We start from the raw sequence: 6224 nt of genomic DNA, 5'->3' as shown, positions 1-6224 counted from the left end.
TAGAGTCTTCACCGCCTCACGCCTTTGAGCCCGCCCCCGAGCTCCAGCCCGCCCCCAACCTTTATTCCTGCGCTAAACCCCAAGTCACACTAACGCCCTGCATCAAATTTCCTTTCTAAACCCAGTTCCGCTGGGACATTATCCCAGCTCAGCGGAAAGCCTGTGATTTTACTTGGCTGCTCCGGCTCCTGGGAGGTCGAGAGACCAGAAAACTGAGGGCTAGAGGGACCCGAGGAAGGCCTAGGAGGGGGGCGCAACACCTTCCCTACAGGTAGATGACTGAGAAAAGTCAGCGACCCTCTCTCCAGTCTGTACTTGTTTTCCTTTCTCCGGTAGGTATTAGGCACCAGATTCCGAGCCTAGGCCTCTAGCACTCGGGATAGGGCTTGGCGGGACATACTGTGGACGAAGGCCCCCAGGAGCGAACCCCCAGCTCCTTGAGACCTTCAGATCTGGAGGTGGCCAGATAGGAAAAAATACAATGCTTCATTTCATTTCACAAAAATGAAACCTTTACTCTGGTAATAGCAATTCACATTTCAAAAGCTCAACATTGTTAAGCTGAGCTAAAAGACATTTTTTTTTAAACCAGAGAATACAAAAATAGTTTCTTCTGTTTTAAAACCTGGCCACTTCGTTTGTTTTAAATATCCTTTCTATAGTAAACAAAAGCACGTGATTGATTTTGAGTTGGTTTTCTTCTTTGAAAAGTGTTAGAAAACACAATGGTCACTAACTATAATAAGAAGGAAAGGGGAACTACTGTACCCTAATATGAAAAATATTTAATATTTCAATGAAAAAGTTTTTCTAGATTTAGTTTTGCTGAAAATTCGATATTGCTTACATTTGGGGACCTTGCCAATGCATAGCACAAAGTATATGCTACTTTAGGGGGCAGGGGAGTCTCCTTTCTTGAAGTATATAAAAAAAAAAAAAAGTTGCTAGACGCATCTTTTTCTAAATGTTAGTAGTTTAGGAAGTCTACCAAAGACTTAGAAAAATAATGATATTCAAAAGCATTTACACAAAATCAGCCATTACCCATTTGATAGATGTACTGAGGGAAAAAAATGGTTTGAAGCAAAATTTAAGCGTTTAATTATTAACAAACTAATCAAACAAACTGCTATCAAGTAAGAGCATAAGAAATTTTGCTTATCTTTAGTGAGACAGAATACAAAAATTACCAATATATTTTAAAACTACATTAGGATTCCTGGATTGATTGATTTTAAAGAATAAATTAAAGAATAAAAAGATGATTTGGACATCATGTTGACTTAGTCCTTGAGTTGACTAAACTTTGATTTTTATGAGTTAGATCCTCAATTTGATTTCACAATTACATCATGAAGAAATCCTTTCTGGAAAGCTGATTTAAATTATTGTAAATGGGTTATATTAATACATTTGGCCATGATTTAAATTTCTTCATAAATCTCAGCGAGAACATTTTATAAGAATGTTAAGTTTTAAGCAAATGCTTATTTCATGCAGTAATGATAACGGCCAAATACTTTTTTTTTAAGGCAAATACATGTTTACAGTAAATACTACAGGGATTCCGTTATGAAAGAAGGCTGATGAATCTTAAGTACTGACAAAAATTAAACCCACCACAGTAAATTATAAAGTTTATGTTTTTCATTACACCAAAATTGTCAGAAAATTTTACATTGTAATCTTTACTGAGACTTATTTTCATTGTATGGTATTTGTTGAGGCTATAATATATCCAGTAAAAATTTCTATGAAATTAACTATGGAACTGGACATAAGTTCAAACATTACATTAGAGCTCAAAAATCATAACCCATGCAATTAAAAATATTAGCTGTTTATTAGAAATTCTCCCCTTTCTCACCTGTACTACTAATAAGATACTGGTAGATACTGGTATCAGTATTTCAGATAAAACTGTACTATCAACGGAGCAAAGAACACAGACTCTGTGGGTTAGAAATATTTTGGCATTGAAAAGAAAGAAAAACCTTTTTTTAAACAGACATGCAACCACAAACAAATTTCTCAAGTAATCTAGACATTTGGTCCATCTGTGTAACAAAAAAAATATGCATTAGTCTTTAATGAAAAAGAAATAGAAACTCCGTAGTTTCTATAGTTGCTTTTTCAGATCCACACATGCAAATGATATATTAATATTCACAAGTTTTTTAATGGTAAAATAGCTTGCTCCTAACATTTTTCCAGTAACATTAGTATATTAAGACGTGACAGTACATTTATTTAACCTGATCTTATTTTTTAACAAATACCTATTAACAACAAATTAAACCCTACTGCAAAGTAATTATTTGTGTATTTTCAAGACCAGATTTTCTAATCCTAGCAAAGGTCAAGTAGCCCAGACATGCTGTTGTGATGGGATTGTGGATTGTGATAGATGTGCTCCAAGTGTTCATAGCAAGTTCTAACTTTTAAAGTGCTACAGTTTACCCTTTCAAGCCCAGAGATTTCACTGTTATCCAAAAAATATGATTTTAATCTATACTTTTTTCTTAATTAAAACTAAAATCTGCCTCTTATTGAGGTACATTTTGGCATCTCTCTAAATGCCACGTGCAAGTAGAAATAAGGGAAAGTTGTGATCCTCACATTCATAACTTTCATAGAAAAATATATATTCCCTGAATTAGTCTTATCAAGTAGTCATCATTCAGTATGAATTTCATTATATTAGGTTTTCTATAATTGCCTATTTTTGATACTCAGACCTCAGTTCTCAACATCCCCAATGCTGAATCACTCACTCAATCTTTTGAATTTGGGGATGTGAATTACAGGGAGTGAATCTAGCTAAGGTATTTGCTTCAACTCATAAATCAGACTCAGTGTACTTGCTGTTGAAATGTGCCCAATTTTTCATTCTCTTTTATTCCAGTAATGACACCATAGTCATGGTGGTATGAGTTTTCATATTCTAAAGTAGAACTCTTAAAATTAGCAGCATGTTGAAATGTTTTCAGTCCTTGAAGGATTCCTACATACCCTGTACACTTTGCATTTTCTTCCTCTAAGAAATCAAAAAGCGGTTTCTTCAAAGCCCTAGCTTTCTGGAAAGGAGTGGAAATAATTAAGACAGGCCATTTGTGGTTTCTTTCCGCCTCGCCTCTCCACTTACAGGCTCCATACCATAATCTATTTCCTCCTCAGAACTGTGTGTTCGTATCTCTTGTAAGGACAGCTGGTAGGAAGCCTTCCTTGCACTTTGGCCCACTGAATTATGGCTTTTAGAAAATTCCTCAAAAGACGCCAAGGGATTTATTTCAGAACTAGAAGCAGAATGCAACTGCCAGTTTACTGTGGTCCCTGATGGTTTTCAGACTCCACTTCTACATTTTCATAGTCACTATTTGGTGCTTTTCCTTTCCAGGATCGGAACCACCTAATCAAAAGAATTTTGCTGTTAGTATCTTCTAGCTTTTTCACTTTCAGAATTTATGCTTGTGTCATCCTCTTTATAAACATTCAGTAATTTTTTCTTAGCTGCAGCAGAAGCATTTCGGTGGGGCAGTTTTCTGCTACTCTTCCTAATCCAGCCATTTTCTGGTCCTGAAATCATTTCTTTTACATTACTCATTATCTTTATTTTATTTGCAGCAACAGCGGCACATCTGCGGGGAACTTTCTCAGGTACCATATTTGCTTTCAGAGTTTCACTAGGCACTTGCACTGCATCCTTCTGATTATGCACACATGTTCTCATTTTTGTATTGGGTTCTCTGTCTCTAGGAACAAATTCTGAAAAATGAGTGAAAGTTCATGTAAATGCAAAAACCTTGTAACAAGTTTTTACAACTACTTACAGTCAACAAAACTCACATTTCAAAGCAATAGTTTATACTACTTGTACATTCCTAAAATGAAAAATCATACTAGTACATGTTTTTGACACTGATATATCCTTTCATTTCATTCTTTACCAAGGAAAGTTTGGGTAGTTGCCTAAGTTCCCTCCTAGCTAACATACTTATTCATCTATTAACATAACTGTCACTTAAAACAGTTGTAACTTGTATGAATGGGGCATAATAGCTTAAGCATCATAAAGCAACCAATCTAAAAGCACTTTTAAAAAGCTGAATTTTTTTTAAGTAATAGAAACAACATTGACTTTAAATTCTTGTTATAATTGTGAATTCTCTATATTGTTAGTGCCACTGAGTCAGTTATGACTTATAGTAACCCTGAGTAGTGTTTCCAAGGAGTGGCCGGTCGGCTTGAATCAAGGACCTTGTAGTGAGCAATCCAGTGCTTATCCTGCGGTGCCATACCAGGACTCTTTACAGTATTGTTGTGTTGTTGTTAAGGGTCGTCCAGTGAGTTCCAACTCATACCTTGTCGTTCAAACCGACCTTGTGACCAAGTGTTTATCCTACAGTACCACAACAATTATTTTCCTGAAACTTAAGAAGAAAATGACACCTGTCTTTGATAGCACCAGTCATGTCTTCAAGATCCTTGCTAAGGTATAAATTCCAAGACAATTATTTCTTTTATGCAAAAATAGTTGTTCGTTACTAGTAGGAAAAAAATGTGTACGTTGGTTTTATGTTACTGAAATGTGGTTTTAACCCTGGATAAAATTTTCAAACATTTTTAATAACTGAAATAATTGTTATTGAAGTATTTTCTGAGCCAACTTTGTGATTAGCTTCCCACCAGGCACATGGCTCCTGACCTCAGAGAGCTGAAAACTAAAACCTGAGGAATTAACCTGAGAAAAACCAAGCTCACTGTTGAGTCGATTCCAACTCAGGGCCATATCCTACAGGACAGAGTAGGACTGCCCAGAGGGTTTCGAAGACTGTACATATTAACGGAAATTAATACAAATTAATGAAGCCTCATCTTTCTCCCAAGGAGCTCTGGTAGCGTAGTGGTTACGAATCGGGCTGCGAACCTTAAGGTCAGCGGTTCGAAACTACCAGCCGCTCCGCGGGAGAAAGATGAGGCTTTCTACTCCCGTAAAGATTTACACCCTCGGAAACCCTGTACAGGGTCGCTATGGGTCGGACCCGACTCGATGGCACTCAACAACAACAACAACAACATCTTTCTCCCATGCAGTGGCTGGTGGGTTCAAATTGCCAACCTTTCTTTTAGCAGCCCAATGTTAATCCATAGCACCACCAGGAATCCTAGCCAGACAAAAGGCAGGGCAAAACACTGGAGAAGATAGGCCTGCTACTTGAAGGACTGACGACAGTTCCAAAAATGTCTGGCTTGAGAAATCACTAGTTTTTGGAGAGAAACCTCATTTACCAAACACATTTAGGTGTGTTTTAAACTAATGTCTCACTGCCACTTCAATTGTTTAAACTCAGTCTAATTAGCACACTTCTTGAGGCAGGAGAGTAGTGCCTAAAGAACCAACATATTTTTCTTGCAAGAAGTGCAACCAGAATAGAATGCTCCTTAGAAGTGAAGGTAAGACTTTCTCTCACATACTTTGAACGTATTATCAGGAGAGACCAGTGCCTGGAAAAGGACATCATGCTTGGCAAAGTAGAGGATCAACAAGAGAAGAAGCCCTCAAATGAGATGGATCAACAGTAACTGCAGCAATGGGTTCAAACAGAACATTTGTGGGGGAGGCAGAGGACTGGGCAATGTTTCATTCTAGAGTGTATGTCACTGTAAGTCAGAGGCAGAAGTGGTATTCTTTGGTAAAACTTCATCTGAATTTCACCAATCCTTGTTACTTGAAGGCTAGTCCCGCAGTCATTAAGAGTCAGACTATTTTAAAATTTCTTAAATCCAGTTGAGCAGGATAGGTTCTACATCAGTGAAACATCCACATTCAATATCTATAGTATTCCTCTGATGTTCTTTATTACTCCTGCTGTGTGTCCTTGAATCAGTTACGACTCAGTGACCCCATATAGGGTGTAAAGACTGTAAAATCTGTACAGGAGTAGAAAGCCTCATCTTTCCCCTGAGGATTGGCTGATGGATTAGAAATGGTGACCTTGTTGTTAACAACCCAATGCATAACCCACTATGCTACCAGGACTCCTTTCGAAGTACTAGAAAATTAAGGGTTATCAGGAACAGCAAAATAACATTATTTTGTGTCCTTCTGTCACCAAGCTGATAAAAGGGCAAATAAGCAGGCAAAAACTTAATTCTACACATTGACGATGAGTACAGGAAGATTTGGAAAGTCCTCTGCCTTCTAAATGAAACCTCTTATTAAA

Source organism: Chrysochloris asiatica, unplaced genomic scaffold, assembly GCF_000296735.1.
Source record: "Chrysochloris asiatica unplaced genomic scaffold, ChrAsi1.0 scaffold00154, whole genome shotgun sequence".
Taxonomy (NCBI): Eukaryota; Metazoa; Chordata; class Mammalia; order Afrosoricida; family Chrysochloridae; genus Chrysochloris; species Chrysochloris asiatica.
The sequence above is the reverse complement of the archived record's forward strand: the minus strand, read 5'-3'. Positions refer to the sequence as shown.